This window comes from Schistocerca gregaria, chromosome 2 (genome assembly GCF_023897955.1).
Source record: "Schistocerca gregaria isolate iqSchGreg1 chromosome 2, iqSchGreg1.2, whole genome shotgun sequence".
In the NCBI taxonomy this organism is placed as follows: domain Eukaryota; kingdom Metazoa; phylum Arthropoda; class Insecta; order Orthoptera; family Acrididae; genus Schistocerca; species Schistocerca gregaria.
In genome coordinates this window covers 172,942,218-172,961,487 of record NC_064921.1, presented here as the reverse complement: position 1 = coordinate 172,961,487, position 19,270 = coordinate 172,942,218, and positions in this window count along the sequence as shown.

The window sequence follows — 19,270 nt, the reverse complement described above, 5'->3', positions numbered from 1 at the left end:
AACAATTTACGGCAGGCATGTGCAACATTTAACGACACTCAAGCTTGATCCATATATGTACTTAAGCTCAGGGGGCACCTTATCAGTGACGCGAAGCGCTCCGTACGCATTTAGTCAAGTCTATAGCTTCCAGCATGTTATTGTCTGTCCAGTAACGCACCAATAATAATAATGGCACACCTTTCGCGACAAATTATGCCTCAAATCACGCGTTTTTGAGATTACATTCACATTGTGCTCATCCTGTCGTCGATCATGAACATTGTTTTCTTACTTACGACGTTATATAATAGCTATCTTAAAAACCTTCGTTGCAAAATTCTGCAGCGGCTCCCTCTCTCTACCATGAATCTCTTCCGCGGGCTGGACTGGAACGAGTCGTGCGCCAGATACAGCCCGCAGACTACGGTTGCCTACCGTGATTTATGACCTGCTAAATGTTCGTTATTCATGACGTTTTAATTTATTATTTATTTGCTTTACACATAAGAGTCCGATTCTGTAAGGAATCAGGAGTGTAAGGGCTACTAATATTGAGTAACTGAGGAAGTATCGTCACAGGTACATGCTAAAAACTGAAAAAGCACGCAAATAAGCTTAAATGCTTACTTTTGTAGAAAAAGTAATCACAAGATCCGGGTAAAGTCTTCCCAGTAGCGTTTTAAGGTGAACATTTGGAAGCACAGCTTTATCATATGGGCTGCAATTGCTATAGAAGGACCTGCATTGAAACGTCAGCGCAGTATTTTGCTGATTTTTGTTGTATATAAGAATATCAGAATTCCAATCCCAAAGAAAGCAGGTGCTGGCAGATGTAAAAATTACCGAACTCTCAGTTTAATAGGCCACGGCTGCAAAATACACGAATTCTTTACAGAGGAATGGAAAAACTGGTAGAAGCCGACCTCGGGGAAGATCAGTTTGGATGCCGTAGAAATGTTGGAACACATGAGGCAATACTGACCCTACGACTTATCTTAGAAAATAGATTAAGGAAAAGCAAACCTACGCTTCCCGCATTTGTAGACTAAGAGAAAGCTGTTGACAATGTTAACTGGAGTACTCTCTTTCAAATTCTGAAGGTGGCAGCGGTAAAATACAGGGAGCGAAAGGCTATTTACAATTTCTACAGCAACAAGATGGAAGTTATAAGAGTCGAGGGGCATGAAAGGGAAGCAGTGGTTTGGAAGGGAGTGAGGCAGGGTTGTAGCCTATCCCCGATGTTATTCAATCTGTATATTGAGCAAGTAGTAAAGGAAACAAAAGAAAAATTCGGAGTAGGAATTAAAATCCATGCAGAAGAAATAAAAATTTTGAGGTTCGTCGATGACATTGTAATTCTGTCAGAGGCAGCAAAGGACTTGGAAGAGCAGTTGATCAGAATGGACAGTGTCTTGAAAGGAGGATATGAGATGAACATCAACAAAAGCAAAACGAGGATAATGGTCTGTAGTCAAATTAAAACGGGTGATGCTGCGGGAATCAGGTTAGGAAATGAGACTCTTAAAGTAGTAAATGAGTTTTGCTATTTGGGGAGCAAAATAAATGATGATGGTCGAAGCAGAGAGGATATAAAATGCAGACTGGCAATGGCAAGGAAAGCGTATCTGAAGAAGAGAAACTTGTTAACGTCGAGTATAGATCTTAGTGTCAGGAAGTCGATTCTGAAAGTATTTGTATGGAATGTAGCCATGTATGGAAGCGAGACGTGGACGATAAATAGTTTAGGCAAGAGGAAAATAGAAGTTGGGAGATGAAGAAGCTTGCACAGGATATAGTAGCTTGGAAAGCTACATCAAACCAGTCTCTGGACTGAAGACCACAACGACATAAGGTCACATTGCAGTGACTTATACATCTTGTTTATACTGTTACGTTAGTGCAGTATAACATGTATGCCTCCTACTATTATGTCGGCTTTTCTTTTGCTCGTGTAGTGCAGCAACTCGACGTGGCATGGACTCAACAAGTCGTTGGGAGTCCCCTGCAGACCGTCCACAACTGCGGAAGTGTTGCCGATGCAGGAGCTTGTGTCGGACGATCTGGGTGGCCAAATAATTAGCTCGAATTGTCTCAAATGTTCTTGAAATCAACCGTGAACACTTGTGGTCCAGCGACATGTTTGGAAACATGAAGTCCAGGAAATGGTCTCCAAGTAGCCGAACATAACCATTTACAGTCAATGATCGGTTCAGCTGAACCATAAGACCCACTCCATTCCAATCTAAACACAGTCCACACTATTATGGAGCCACCAGCAGCTTGCACAGTGTCTAGTTGATAACCTGGGTCCATGGCTGCGTGGGGTCTGCACCGCACTCGATCCCTACCATCAGCTCTTACCAACTGAGATTGGAACTAATGTCACCAGGCCACGGTTTTCCAGTGGTCTAGTATCCAACCGATATGGTCACGAGCCCAGCAGAGGCACTGCAGGTGAGGACGTGCTGTTAGTAAAGGCACTCGCGTCCGTCGTCTGCTGCCATAGCCCACCAACGCCGGATTTTGCGGCACTATCATAACCGACAAGTTCAGAGATGCTTCAGATGGTTCTGAGCACTATGGGACTTAACATCTGAGGTCATCAGTCCCCTAGAACTTAGAACTACTTAAGGACAACACAGACATCCATGCCCGAGGCAGGATTCGAACCTGCTACCGTAGTGGTCACCCGGTTCCAGACTGAAGCGCCTAGAACCGCTCGGCCACTCCGGCCGGCACCGACAAGATCGTCGTGCGTCCCACATTGATTGCTGCTGTTATTTCATGCAGTGTTGCTCGTCTGTTAGCACTGAAAAGTCTACGCAAACGCCACTGTTTTCGTTCCTTAAGTGAAGGCCGTCGGCCACTGAGTTGCCCGCGGTGAGAGTTGGTGGCTAAAATTTGGTATTCTCGGCACACTCTTGACGATGTGGATACTCGAATATTGAATTCCCTAACAATTTTCGAAATGGAATGTCCCATGCATCTAGTTCCAACTACCATTCAGCGTTCAAAGTCCGTTAACTCCAGTCGTGACGTCATAATCATGACTGAGTCATTTTCACATGACTCACTTGAGTACAAACGACAGCCCCGTCAACGTACTGCCACTTTATACCTTGTATAACCGATACGACCGCCATCTGTATATGTGTATATCGCTATCCCATGATTTTTATCACCTCAGTACATAAAAGTTTGTTGAACTTGTAGAAGTTACACTGCTCGCTATTAAAATTGCTACACCAAGAAGAAACGCAGATGATGAACGGGTATTCACTGGACAAATAGAATATACTAGAACTGGCATGTGATTACATTTTCACGCAATTTGGGTGCATAGATTCTGAAAAAAAAGTACCCAGAAACACCACCTATGGCCGATCTTGATACGCCTAGGCATTGAGTCAAACAGAGCTTGGATGGCGTCTACAGTTACAGCTGACCATGCAGCTTTAACACGATACCGCAGTTCATCACGAGTAGTGACTGGTGTATTGTGACGAGCCAGTTGCTCGGCCACCATTGACGAGACGTTTTCAGTTGGTGGGAGATCTAAGGAATGTGGTGGCCAGGGCAGCAGTCGAACATTTTCTGTATCCAGAAATGCCCGTGGAGGACCTGCAACATGCGGTCGTGCATTATCCTGCTGAAATGTAGGGTTTCGCAGGGATCGAGTGAAGGGTAGAGCCACGGGTCGTAACACATCTGAAATGTAACGTCCACTGTTCAAAGTGCCGTCAATGCGAACAAGAGGTGACCGAGACGTGTAACCAATGGCACCCCATACCATCACGCCGGGTGATACACCAGTATGTCAATGACGAATACACGCTTCCAATGTGCGTTCACCGCGATGTCGCCAAACACGGATGCGACCATCATGATGATGTAAACAGAACCCCGATTCATCCGAAAAACTGACGTTTTGCCATTCGTGCACCCAGGTTCGTCGTTGAGTACGCCATCGCAGGCGCTCCTGTCTGTGATGCAGCGTCAAGAGTAACCGCAGCCATAGTCTCCGAGCTGATAGTCCACGCTGCTGCAAACGTTGTCGAACTGTTCGTGCAGATGGTTGTTGTCTTGCAAACGTCCCCGTCTGTTGACTCAGGGGTCGAGACCTGGCTGCACGATCCGTTACAGCCTTGCGGATAAGATGCCTGCCATCTCGACTGCTAGTGATACGAGGTCGTTGGGATCCAACACGGCGTTCCGTATTACCCTGCTGAACCCACGGATTCCATAGTCTGCTAACAGTCATTGGACCTCGACCAACGCGAGCAGCAATGTCGCGATACGATAAACCGCAATCGCAATAGGCTACAATCCGACCTTGATCAAAGTCGGAAACGTCATGGTACGCATTTCTCCTCCTCACACGAGGCATCACAACAACGTTTCACCAGGTAACGCCGGTCAACTGCTGTTTGTGTATGAGAAATCGGTTGAAAACTTTCCTCATGTAAGCACGTTGTATGTGTCGCCACCGTCGCCAACCTTGTGTAAATGCTCTGAAAAGCTAATCATTTGCATATCACAGCATCTTCTTCTTGTCGGTTAAATTTCGCGTCTGTAGCACGTCATATTCGTGGTGTAGCAATTTTAATGGCCAGTAGTGTGCTTCACAGCGATGTTATAAGAACAGAAATCAGCAAAATTCCCAGATACGAGTTTCTAGGTTGTTGGGACGGCAATGAATGTCTTTCGATAACAACTAGGACCCTGATGATGCAGTTGTGCTTCGAAATGTACATTGGAGATCTTAAAACACCATTCAGAAGTCTTTGGGTGGATGTTGTCATTGCGTTTCCCATTCACACCACTGTCTCGATTTTCCCATGAATAGCCATAATGGCAGCCGTGAAGTACTTACTGTTAGTTCAGTGTAAAATCCTATGATGCACCATATGACTTACCTCCTTCCCGTCACCGAGACGTGTCGCTCGATTACAGCTTCAGTAGAAGTGGCACTGAGCCTCATCTGCGTGCTAATGGCTGGCTCATCAGAGCGAACAGGCGCCAGAGGCCATCGCCCCTCTTCCTCGCCGAGTGTTCTCATACTGGCCTCCAAACATAGGGAAGCCGTACGCCGCTGCCTTTCTACGGTTCCACACTATCACACACCCGTCAGTTAATTCAGATTAGAGAAATAATGCTGTTGCTGAGACTTCCGCCACAATTTTTAACGATAATTCTATGGGGCCTATAACCAATTAATCAACACAGGTGAAAATGAACGATACTACACGGTCCAGTCGCATTAATGTGACCACCGGCTATGTTCGAGGTCAGCGTGCAAGAACCACTCACAAACTGTAGATAGAGCACTAGCAGCACACGATATACAGCGTACTCTAAAATTCCCCTTACAAACTTCTTGGACTTGTAGAGGGGACTGAGTACATTATATTCTGAATAGAAACCCACGTCCGGAAACATACCGTTTCCGTGCTGCAGCTGTTTGAAGACATGTTTGCTAGGTAGTTATGCAACAGGATAGTCATGGTGGGGAGTGGGTACGTCGGATCGAGTGATGTCATTTGAAGTCGATCCTACCTCTATCACCTCATTTACGTGTCTGTGAGTGTTGGAGCAACATTTTGTATCCCGCCAGGATAGACGGTGCGTGGGTCTGCTCCTGTGAACTTCTTCTGTAATATAGGCCGAGAGCGGAGGAAGCGAGTAGCAGCAGGAGAGGTGAAGCACTTCGGTATTGCATGTAACTTTAACACTTTTTATTACAGTCAAAATTCGGCCGCGGTGGTCTCGCGGTTCTAGGCGCGCAGTCCGGAACCGTGCGACTACTACGGTCGCAGGTTCGAATCCTGCCTCGGGCATGGATGTGTGTGATGTCCTTAGGTTAGCTAGGTTTAAGTAGTTCTAAGTTCTAGGGGACTGATGACCGCAGCAGTTGAGTCCCATAGTGCTCAGAGCCTACCTACCTACTAGAGTCAAAAACACAAGTAAATATCAAAGGCATACATAACTTAGGCTAGGATTATCACGTAGGTGTGAAGCCGTAGTCCAGGTTAATAAAAAGTCTCTATAGCAAGCTAGCCCATTCGGTAGTAGAAGCGATATTTGCAGGCCGTCTGCTCTTGATAAAATAGGCAGAAATCCAGACGGCACACGCTGAGCTCTACAGCGTCGGTCAGAGGGCGCTGTGGTCGGCGTACTTAGTCCTCTCTCGCAGTGCCAACTTACGAGAGCGTACACCTATGTTGTGGCATTCTAACTATCGACGCCACACAACCTGGATGAGTACGCGTTTGCAGAATACACCGACATGATCCTTCTGAATGGCGAAGCTCACGATAATGGAAATGCTGTTCGCTGTCTTTATCACGCTCGTTCTCCACAACGACCGACTCCATCGCGTTCCCTTTTCGCCGCAATCACGTAACAGCTTCGAGAAACGGTACCTTCACTGTCAGCAGACGTGACTGTGGTGATCCAAGGGGACGTCGCACACCCAAACTGGAAGAGACCGATCGACATCACGTTCAAAAAAACCCTTCAACTGGGCATGATCGATTTCTTTGGCTATTAATGAGTGGGAGTGTAAAACAACTGATGTACTGGATCACGCCTAATCAGTTACTTGTAAAAGTTCAAAACATTATCTACTCACTGCTCTCTACAGATCCTAAAGTATTTAAGGGAGTTTCCGAACATTCCGCTTAAAGCATGTCGTGGGGACACGGGAAACAGAGCAGTCGTTGTCGTAATGCAGAAACTGACGGATTTATCTGACGTCCAAACAGGTATTGTGAATGGCTTTTGTGCCAAGGTACAAGCATTTCCGAAACGGCTAGTTTATAAACTGTCGCCATGCCACTGTGGTTAAAGAACAAGTTGCGACAGTAAAGTAATGAGACTGATTTTCTTAGCCAGATGTGGCAATCCTGCAGACTTGCGTAGGCACAATATCTTTGACCTTGGTCTATAAGCTGCTTCTAGTCCAAGCGGCACATCGATGCAACTGTTCACTAATATGCTGTAATAAGTTAACATGTGCTTGTGTCTCTAAACACGGAAATGGAACCGCATAATATTGGGCAACGATATGCCATTTCTTTTTGTGTTAAATTGGGTGGAAAAGAGACAACAACTTACGGTAAGCTTCAGAAGGCTTTTGGAGAGGATGTTATGTCTAGAGCTCAAGCTTTTCATTGGCACAAAATGTTTAGTGAAGGCAGAACGAATATTGAAAATGAAGACTACATTGGACGACCATCAACTTCACGGACGGATGTCAACTTGGCCAGGGTGCGTGAACTCCTATGATCTGATCGAAGATTATCTGTGAAAATGGTTGCAGAAGAACTGAACATCAATCGAGAAATGGTTCATCTAATAATAACTGAAAACCTTGGTATGAGAAAGATCTGTGCAAAAATGGTCCCCAAATATCTCACACCACAAGAGCGAGGAACACGGAAAAATGTGGCAGCCGATCTGTTAGAGCAAACGGAAATCAATCCAGAATTGTTAAGCCGTGTTATCACTGGTGATCAAAGTTGGTTTTTTCAGTGCGATCCAGAGACAAAACGCCGAAGTTCGCAATTGTGCTCAAAGGGATCACCCAGACCAAAAAAAGTTCGAATGTCAAAGTCAGAAGTTAAATACATGCTTGTGTGCTTCTTTGATTCCAAGGGAATTGTTCATAAAGAGTGGGTGCCTCCTGGACGAACAGTTAACCAATATTACTACAAAGAAATTTGAGGAAGACTTCGTAAAAGAGTTCTTCGTGTCGATGTCAACATTGCTGATAATTGGATTCTGCATCACTATAACGCCCCATCCAATACTGCTCTGCCAGTACAGCTGTGACGAGGGTCTTGGAGGATATTACAGAAGATGAGTTCCAGAAATGTTACCATCAATGGCAGAAGCGATGGAAAAAGTGTGTGCAATCGGAAGGGAACTGCTTTAAAGGAGACAACACTAAACTTGACTAAAACGGTAAGGAACATTTTTTTCACATCGGTCTCATTACTTTATTGTCGCACCTTGTATACGGCGTGTGGCAAAATGGTGCTATCCAAAACCGGTGTCGAGGCAACAGGTGACCAGGGCTCAACGACGGCTGTGGAGATGTGTACAGGTGAATAGACATGCATTTGTTAAACTACTGACCGCTCAGGTGAACCAAGGTGCTACCAGCTGTCTGCTCGACGACCATTCAGCGAACGTTGCTGCGTATGGACAGCCGCAGGAGGCGCTTGGTTCATGCACCCATGCGCATTTCTCTTTGTCGGCGACGAAGGCTGGAACTTGCACTCCGATACCGCAACTGGACGTCCACTAAGTGGCGTAACTTTGCTTTTACAGATTAATCATTTTGTGTCGTCTCGTTGTCCCTGTGGAGCCTGTACCACGGGAAGCAAGGAGAGGATATTGTTGGTGGCCGGTATCCTCTTTCTATAACGCAACAGCACGCGTATATTAACAGAGTTCTTCATTAACCAGAACAGAAAGCTACTTAAGATATTCTAGGTGTTGTGGTACAAGCTCTTCCATAATAGTCTATTTTAGCCTCACTTCTGGTGAAGTACAAGTCCCGCTATGCACACAACTCTGGTCGCTACGTGCTGCCTGACTGAGCTAGAAGCTGAGTCAACTGCGACTGCGACTGTTGACTTTACTCATTGACTAAGTGGATGACTGACTGGCTGGGCCTCTGGTCCGCGGCGGCGATCAAAATACTGGCAGTCGATAGGGTGCTGGCGGCGCGTTCCTTGCGAGTTTGTCTTTCAGTTCTCTCCTGATGGGCTCACTTACTCAGGTGTCTATTATCGATCGTCTCGCAACCTCTATGTCGCCCGCACAAATCATCCATTGGACAGATGGCCTTTGGCGTGCACAACCCTGCAACAATCGTCAAGAGAGTCCAGGGAATGTTTTCGTGGCGCCGGCAGGGGTGGCCGAGCGGTTCTAGGCGATACAGTTTGGAACCGCGCGACCGCTACGGTCGCAGGTTCGAATCCTGCCTCCGGCGTGGATGTTTTTGATGTCCTTAGGTTAGTTAGGTTTAAGTAGTTCTAAGTTCTAGGGGACTGATGACCTCAGAAGTTAAGTCCCATAGTGCTCAGAGCCATTTTTTTGTTTTCGTGGCATTTCCTGCGTGATCCCATCGTTATGGTAGGCACAATAGATAAGCACAAGTATTCATCTACCCTTTGGGACCATATCCACTCCTACAAGCAGTTTGTTTTTCTTTGTCACGATGGCATCTACCAGCAGGACAATACACACAGCTCGCAGTGTTCTTGCGTTGTTGGAAGAGCACCTGATTTACTTTACTGTACTCTCCTGGTCACCGAACCCCCAGATTTAAACGCAATCAAGAATGTGTGGGGCACCGTGGATCCTCAACCGTGAAACCTAGCGCAGCTGACCATAGCACTGGCATCAGCGTGGCTCCTCATCCCTATACGTACATCTCTTCCTACACGTCTCGCACTGCAAAAGGTGGTTATTCAGGCTTTTGACAGGTGGTCACCTTAATGTGACTGGGCAGCGTAGAAGCAAAAACGTTCCAACTGCGGCGGAACTCCTATTTATGCCTGAACAATAGGGTTTAACAGAAAATTTCAATGTTCAGTTCCCGAGCGCTAGTCCCTTCATAATATAATTTCTGCTAATTTGACCTGGGTAAATCGACAGTTACAGGGACCTAACATGAAACTCCCCTAATATTATCACTATTCCAGTAAAATAGACATTCTCTTCTTCTTGTGGTCTTCAGTCCTGCGACTGGTTTAATGCAGCTCTCCATGCTACTCTATCCTGTGCAAGCTCCTTCATCTCCCAGTACCTTCTGCAACCTACATCCTTCTGAATCTGCTTAGTGTATTCATCTCTTGGTCTCCCTCTACGTTTTTTACCCTCCAAGCTGCCCTCCAATGCTAAATTTGTGATCCCTTGATGCCTCAGGACATTTCCTACCAGCCGATCCCTTCTTCTAGTCAAGTTGTGCCACAAACTTCTCTTCTCCCTAATCCTATTCAATACCTCCTCATTAGTTACGTGATCTACCCACCTAATCTTCAACATACTTCTGTAGCACCACATTCCGAAAGCTTCTATTCTCTTCTTGTCCAAACTATTTATTGTCCATCTTTCACTTCCGTACATGGCTACACTCCATACAAATACTTTCAGAAACGACTTCCTAACACTTAAATCTATACTCGATGTTAACAAATTTCTCTTCTTCAGAAACGCTTTCCTTGCCATTGCCAGTCTACATTTTATATCCTCTCTACTTTGACCATCATCAGTTATTTTGCTCCCCAAATAGCAAAACTCCTTTACTACTTTAAGTGTCTCTTTTCCTAATCTAATTCCCTCAGCATCCCCCGACTTAATTCGACTACATTCCATTATCCTTGTTTTGCTTTTGTTGATGTTCATCTTATATCCTCCTTTCAAGACACTGTCCATTCCATTTAACGGCTCTTCCAAGTCCTTTGCTGTCTCTGACAGAATTACAATGTCATCGGCGAACCTCAAAGTTTTTATTTCTTCTCCCTGGATTTTAATACCTACTCCGAATTTTTCTTTTGTTTCCTTTCCTGCTTGCACAATATACATATTGAATAACATCGGGGAGAGGCTACAATCCTGTCTCACTCCCTTCCAACAACTGCTTCCCTTTCATGCTCCTCGACTCTTATAACTGCCATCTGGTTTCTGTACAAATTGTAAATAGCCTTTCGCTCCCTGTATTTTACCCCTGCCACCTTTATAATTTGAAAGAGAGTATTCCAATCAACACTATCAAAAGCTTTCTCTAAGTCTACAAATGCTAAAAACGTAGGTATGTCTTTCCTTAATCTTTCTTTTAAGATAAGTCGTAAGGTCAGTATTGCCTCACGTGTTCCAACATTTCTACGGAATCCAAACTGATCTTCCCAGAGGTCGGCTTCTATCAGTTTTTCCACTCGTCTGTAAAGAATTCGTGTTAGTAGTTTGCAGCTGTGACTTATTAAACTGATAGTTCGCTAATTTTCGCATCTCTCAACACCTGCTTTCTTTGGGATTGGAATTATTATATTCTTCTTGAAGTCTGAGGGTATTTCGCCTGTCTCGTAAATCTTGCTCACTAGATGGTAGAGTTTTGTCAGGACTGGCTCTCCCAGGGCTGTCAGTAGTTCTAATGGAATGTTGTCTACTCCCAGGGCCTTGTTTCGACTTAGGGCTTTCAGTGCTCTGTCAAATTCTTCACGCAGTATCGTATCTCCCATTTCATCTTCATCTACATCCTCTTCCATTTCCATAATGTTGTCCTCAAGTACATCGCCCTTGTATAGACCCTCTATATACTCCTTCCACCTTTCTGCTTGTCCCTCTTTGCTTAGAACCGGTTTTCCGTTTGAGCTCTTGATATTCATACAAGTGGTTCTCTTTTCTCCAAAGGTCTCTTTAATTTTCCTATAGGCTGTATCTATCTTACCCCTAGTGAGATAAGCCTCTACATCCTTACATTTGTCCTCTAGCCATCCCTGCTTAGCCATTTTGCACTTCCTGTCGATCTCATTTTTGAGACGTTTGTATTCCTTTTTGCCTGCTTCATTTACTGCATTTTTATATTTTCTTCTTTCATCAATTAAATTCTATATTTCTTCTGTTACCCAAGGATTTCTACTAGCCCTCGTCTTTTTACCTACTTGATCCTCTGCTGCCCTCACTGCTTCATCCCTCAGAGCTACCCATTCTTCTTCTACTGTTTTTCTTTCACCCATTCCTGTCAATTGTTCCCTTATGCTCTCCCTGATTCTCTGTACAGCCTCTGGTTTAGTCAGTTTATCCAGGTCCCATCTCCTTAAATTCCCACCTTTTTGCAATTTCTTCACTTTTAATCTACAGTTCATAACCAATAGATTGTGGTCAGAGTCCACATCTGCCCCTGGAAATGTCCTACAATTTAAAACCTGATTCCTAAATCTCTGTCTCACCATTATATAATATATCTGATACCTTTTAGTATCTCCAGGATTCTTCCATGTATACTACCTTCTTTTATGATTTTTGAATCAAGTGTTAGCTATGATTAAGTTATGCTCTGTGCAAAATTCTACCAGGCGGCTTCCTCTTTCATTTCTTAGCCCAAATCTATATTCACCTACTACGTTTCCTTCTCTCCCTTTTCCTACTGTCGAATTCCAGTCACCCATGACTATTAAATTTTCGTCTCCCTTCACTACCTGAATAATTTCTTTTATCTCATCATACATTTCATCAATTTCTTCGTCATCTGCAGAGCTAGCTGGCATATAAACTTGTACTACTGTAGTAGGCATGGGCTTCGTATCTATCTTGGCCACAATAATGCGTTCACTCTGCTGTTTGTAGTAGCTTACCCACATTCCTATTTTCCTATTCATTATTAAACCTTCTCCTGCATGACCCCTATTTGATTTTGTGTTTATAACCCTGTAGTCACCTGACCAGAAGTCTTGTTCCTCCTGCCACCGCACTTCACTAATTCCCTCGATATCTAACTTTAACCTATCCATTTCCCTTTTTAAATTTTCTAACCTACCTGCCCGATTAAGGGATCTGACATTCCACGCTCCGATCCGTAGAACACCAGTTTTCTTTCTCCTGATAACGACGTCCTCCTGAGTAGTCCCCGCCCGGAGATCCGAATGGGGGACTATTTTACCTCCGGAATATTTTACCCAAGAGGACGCCATCATCATTTAACCATACAGTAAAGCTGCATGCCCTCGGGAAAAATTACGGGTGTAGTTTCCTCTTGCTTTCAGCCGTTCGCGGTACCAGCACGGCAAGGCTGTTAAATAGACATTATGTGTCTGCAAACTCTGTGAGCTTTGGTCCAACTCCCTGTGTCAATAAAGTTCCAACAGTCCAGGAGTGGAACAGTTCAAAATGGGTTCAAATGGCTCTGAGCACTATGGGACTTAACTTCTGAAGTCATCAGTCCCCTATAACTTAGAACTACTTAAACCTAACTAACCTAATGACATAACACACATCTATGCCCGAGGCAGGATTCGAACCTGCGACCGTAGCGGTCGCGCGGTTCCAGACTGTAGCGCCTAGAACCGCTCGGCCACTTCGCCCGGCTGGAACAGTTCCACGGAATAACTCAAGACAAATAAGTACAACCACAGTCCACTCGTTGTGTGCATGATGCGAGAAGTAGTACTTCTGATGGTTCAGAAGGTGACTGGCACAGTCTCTAAGTGGCACACTAGCAAAGGACACAAGTCTCACCGTTTAGGTAGAGACCTGCAGCTCTTTACTAGCAAAGCACCAGTACAAGAGAGATCTCTTCTCTTTCTGTCCGCTTCCTCCTCAGCTCGGTAGCAAAGCACATTTACATTCTAGACTTCCCCACTTTAATACAAGCCAATCAGGAGTGCGGCATTCGAAGCTGGGAGAGTGTCCTTTGCTTTGCATGCACCGATTTGACCAATCAGAGACTTTAAAGTTAATTGGGAGAAAAGGAAAAAAAGATTCAGCTTCACGGCCTCTTTCCCACGCGATTACGCCGTGTCTTTTCCTAACAACATGACCAGGATGGAACCACACCCCTCCATAAAAATCTTGTTATCTCCCCAGTTGCGTCCATTTCAACGTTTCCGAAGAACGGCCATAAACTCGCTAAAAGCCTCATGCTATCACAAATACGTTTTGTAACAGAGTTTGGATGTCTGGGCGCCAGTGGCCCTGTCCCACAGAAATTCTCAGAACGCTCACAGTTGTCTTGTCGGAATCCTGCTGAACAAGGCCCCATCCTCTGCGTTATTGCCAGTCTACAATGTGCTGGTCATTGCAGCGGCGACCTCTCAGTGCGAGTCAGTCTATCTGGACGCAGCCGCTTCCCGACCGGCACCAACCAACGTGCCTGCACTGTGAGACTGCAGAAATCGGCCGTCCAGAAATGTTTCCACCCAGGTTCCGCAGAAAAAACGCGCTTCCCACGGCCCACCATTGCCGTGCTCTTTTACTGCAGTCATTTAATTCGGCACCGTATTCCTTTGAATGCAGGTAAAGCTTACCATTATTCCTTCCCTAGAGCACGCAAGCAAGAGCATTAACTGCTCCCCACCATTTCATCAAGATGTATGAAGTCAACATTGTAATAAAGATCATATTCCCTAAGACCATGAAGCAGCATAACACCGAATCAGAAGTGACAGTGCCCTGCAATCCCTCACAGTGTCACTCATGCCCTCTGAAATGTTGCAGAAAAACAATGAACTGCTGTACATGAATATCCGGCGTATATTCTGAAACGACATTTACAGTCATTGCGCCTTATAACACCTATATTTTAAAGAATTTCAAGTAATACCAAGTTCTATTATTCTGGCCTCACACAAAAATGGTTCAAATGGCTCTGAGCACTATGGGACCTAACTTCTAAGGTCATCAGTCCCCTAGAACTTAGAACTACTTAAACCTAACTAACCTAAGGACATCACACACATCCATGCCCGAGGCAGGATTCGGACCTACGACTGTAGCGGTCGCGCGGTTCCAGGCTGTAGCGCCTAGAACCGCTCTGCCACCCCGGCCGGCTGGCCTCACACAATAAAAGATTTGCATCAGTCGAGGAAGAACGCAAAACAATGACTGACATCTACAAAGTTTAATTCAAGTCTTCTTTTAACTCGGCAACAGCATCTATAGATTCCACACTACCAGGCGTACTGTTTTCTCGCCTCTACCTCTCACTCATCCTCCGTGCAGCTTCTCAGTCCCACGGGTTTTAAAATTGCGTTGCGACTGGTAAACTTAACATGTAACTGATTTTACAGAACAATTAATGACAAGATTATCCCCCACTTGCAACCTTTACTCAATCCTTAAAACAACATTTTTATTGCATCGCTTCAAAATCACGTTTTGCTGGGGAATAAAAACACGAACGTGTGGCAAATATAGTCAGACCATTACATAATAAACATTGTTCTGCAAACATGCCACTTGTGAAATAAATGCGATTGTGTGGTTTATGAGTTTCCATTGGCTTAAGTATGGATTATTGTTCTACTTTGCAAGGGAGAGTGTTGTACCTGGAGGATAGTATACCTAGAAATACATGATGTTTCCTGGTTTGTGCTTCATTCTAGTGACTGATTTTAGAATCACATGAAGGGAACACGCACTAGAAACTGCCATAAGTAATTTCAGGCTTTTTCTATTGTTTTTGTTGTTGTGAGTCATGAGATTGTGTTTTCTGCAGCGTTTGTAAATATTACGAGCTCTACATGTTTAGGTGCTGTATAATATATTAAAGCTATTTGGAGGATCTTGTTAATTGCTTGTACAGAGTTTTCCGATGAGTAGAATTCCGTATGCTTTTAAAACTATTTACATAGCGTCTGCACGGTTAAGCCATACATTATTGGTCTTGCACCATCTTGTATCTTGAACCGGAGGTCTTCTACCACGGAACACGTGATATGTGAAAATGAGCGGAGTTTTTTCAATGTCTTAACAATTTTCCCTGTCTTGAAAATGGAAATTTGTGTTAGGTGCCAATAGCTTTTGTTTCAAAATGTTTTTAACTTGTAACTCGTTTTTGATCATTCTCCTTCTTAATCTGATTTCCCTTACTGGTTATTGATGCTTAGTAGATAAATAATGTAATAACTAGACTATTAAACATAGTACTGACAAAATTTTCTCAATTGAAACACTTTTAAATCTAAATAGATTATCTATCCTTAGATACGTGTCCATGTTATAGCTTAGAACAGCTTTCACACCTGGAAAAACCTTACTTTTCTGGAGTAATTTTTGTAATTTCGGACGGGGCATGTCCGGCCGCATTGGTGCAGGTCTTATTACATTCGACGCCACATTGGGCGACCTGCGCGCCGGATGGGGATGAAATGATGATGAAGAGAAGACAACACAACACCCAGTCCGTGAGCGGAGAAAATCCCCGACCCAGCCGGGAATCGAACCCGAGCCCATAGGACGGCAATCCGTCACGCTAACCACTCAGCTATCGGGGTGGACAGTATACATGAACTGAATGCTATCATTTAAAAATGTAATACAAGAATGTATTAAAGTTCTATTACAGGGCTGACTAGATGCGAAAGTCTGGAAAGTGTTCCAAGGTACAACTATCTCCCTTACAAATGAATCTGAAATGTAAACTTCTTAGTTAAGCTCAAAGTTAATCTTTCAATCCCCAGTGGAGTGTGCGACATTCGCGGGTGTCAGTCTGGTTGTGAGCGTCCAGAATGGTCAGAAATAAAACAGGAGGTATGAGAGATAAAATGAGATCTGTACTCTTCAGTTCGGAATTCAACAGGGTGCGCAGTAGAGATGGCGAGCGAACCACCAACCAGTCAGGATGGCCATGGCAGACGCTCAGTGTCCAGCAGAGCCTGTATCTTCGCCTCCAAGATCACCTGACCTCAAACCCCGTATTTTCCTCTGGGATCATATCATACGTGAAGTGTGCTACACTCCCGTTGATATGGCTGAAAAACTGGAACGGCGCCGACTTAATGATATTTGCCTTTTTGTTCCTTCTCAATCTGTAATAGTCACTGTGTTTGCCACTTGTTTGGTCGGGCTGTCGGTCTGCGTATCGACAGCAAAGCATGCGCGCTATGCATCATTGCTAGTAGCAGTACTCGCTGTCTCTTCCGAGACGCTAAGATTGTTGAACCCTCGTGAGCTAATCCGAACGCGAGGCAGTGGTCTGGCTGATACCGGTCACACAAGTCGCAGCACACAGAGAGCGTTCTCACCCTACTCTTCTGGCTGATCGATTGTTGGGTGGGAAGGGGCGCTTACTTGGAGCACGCCACATTCAAGCAGTTTTTCAGATATTTTTGCTAGTGAATGAGGTGGAAGGTTTTGAGTAGAACACTCTAATGAGAGAATGCATTTTGCCGCGAGCATTGCGTTTTACTTTCGTTCCAAATGAACTCTTGTTCATCGGATTATCGGTTTCGTAATTTCGTGTGCTAAATGTGGTCTTTGTTCGATTTAGCATTTATTCTCTGTCGAGTGAGAGCCGAAATGTATTTCAATGATGGACATCCTAAACGGTTAGGGTAATGCATTTAGCATATCTCACTTCAAGTGATATATCTATTCCACGTGGCTCATTATTTTCTTTGGTGTGATTTTAAGGCATAGTTCAGAAATCATTTAATCTTAGTCAATTTCAGCGTGCGAGAACGGTCACTAGGGCTGCCTTTTGTCAATTACAGCTTCAGGCAATTTACAAGAGGCGGTCAAATAAAAATGAGACAGATGGAAAAAAGTAGTTTATTATTTCCAAAGTAATCGCCATGTAGTTAATACATTTATCCCACCGTTAGACAAGGCAGTCAGTGCCTTCACAGAAAAATATTTGCGGTTACCTATGGAACTATGACTGTACTCAAGCGTGCATCTATTCGTCCGAAGCAAATCAACGAACACGAATGTCTTTCCTCAAAGTTCTAAAAATACGGAAATTTCGTGCGGAGAGATCGGGACTGTATTGAGCAAGTGCAAGTATTTCCCAATAGAACTTATGCAGAGTAGTCGAAACAACCTTGGCAATATGTGAACGAGCATTATCCTGCAACAGAATGATGCCGTCAGTCAACATTCCTGGGCGCCTGGACTCGATGGCGCGCATCAGGTTTTGCACAGTGTCCACGTCCCGCTCTGTGTTAACTGAAGTGCGGCATCGAGTCCAAACGACCAGGAATGTTGGCGGACGGCTGTTAACATGTTTCCAAGGTTTTTTATTACGGAGACAACGAAACTCTAACTGTAGAAATCAACGTAGACGTTCTAGACGGTTTCAACGCAAAAGTATTTGTCTTCGATATGGGAATTACCCTGCAGTCACTAAGTTACCTCTGTACACGCTCAGGTGCGCTTTCATCTGAAATGGCAAACGGTCTCGAAAACAGATGTAAGAGTAGCAGTGTGCTCAAAACGCTTAGGAAACTATCCATGTGATTCTTTCAAGACCACAATGAGTTCCTCGAATCACGCGTCTTTTTTCATGGCAATGAGCTTAGGGAACTGGTCTGTGTTTGTCAGAATGTGTTCTTTCTACAGCGCGATTTCCTTTTTAAATGCATTCCCATCAAATCAGAAAGCAATTGTTTACGTCTTGCAGGGTTTCATTGCGGGCGGTGTGCAGTCAAGTCCACTTAAAATGGGACGTCTGCAATCCATTCCAGATGACTTAATTTTCGTTCCTGCATTCCTTTTTGCTTCACAAATTCAACAAAAAATAGTTTTAAATCAAAACGACAAGCTCCTTGACAACGAACTTTGCAGTCATATACACTGAAGCGCCAAAGAAACTGGTACAGGCATGTGTATTCAAATACAGAGATATGTAAACAGGCAGAACACGGCGCTTCGGTAGGCAACGCTGTATAAAAATCTCCGACATCGCTGCGGCCGGAAAAAGATCCTGCAAGAACGGGACCAACGACGAACGAAGGGAATCGTTCAACGTGACAAAATTGCAACCCTTCCGCAAACTGCTGCAGATTTCAATGCTGGGATGAACATGTGTCAGCTTTCGAACCATTCGACGAAACATGATCGATATTGGCTTCCGGAGCCGAAGGTCCACTCTTGTACCCTTGAAGACTCACGACACAAAGCTTTACGCCTCGCCTGGGCCCGTCAACATCGACACAGGACTGTTGATGATTAGAAACATGTTGCCTGGTCCGACGGGTCTCGTTTCAAATTGTAACGAGCGGACGGACTTCTACGGGTATGGAGACAACCTCATGAATCCATGGATGCTGAATGTCACCCGGGGACTTTTCAAGCTGTTGAAAGTTCTGTAATGGTGTGGAGCGTGTGCAATTGGCGTGATATGGGACCTATGATACGTCTAGATGCGACTCTGACAGGTGAAACATACGTAAGGATCCTGAGTCTGATCACTTGCATCCACCCATGTTCACTGTGTACTCCGATGGACTTGGGAAATTCTAGCAGGACGATGCGACACCCCACACCTCCAGAATTGCTCCAGGAAGACTCTTATTAGTTTAAACACTTCCATCGGCCACCAAACTCCCCAGACATTAACATTATGTAGCTCATCTGGGATGCCTTGCAACGTGCTATTCAGAAGAGGTCTTCACCGCCTCCTACTCTTACGAATTTATGGACAGCTCTGCAGGATTCGTGGTGTCAGTTCCCTCTAGCACTACTTCAGACATTATTCGGATCCATTCCACGACGTGTTACGGCACTTCTTCGTGCTCACTGGAGCCCTACATGATATTATGCAGGAGTACCAGTTTCT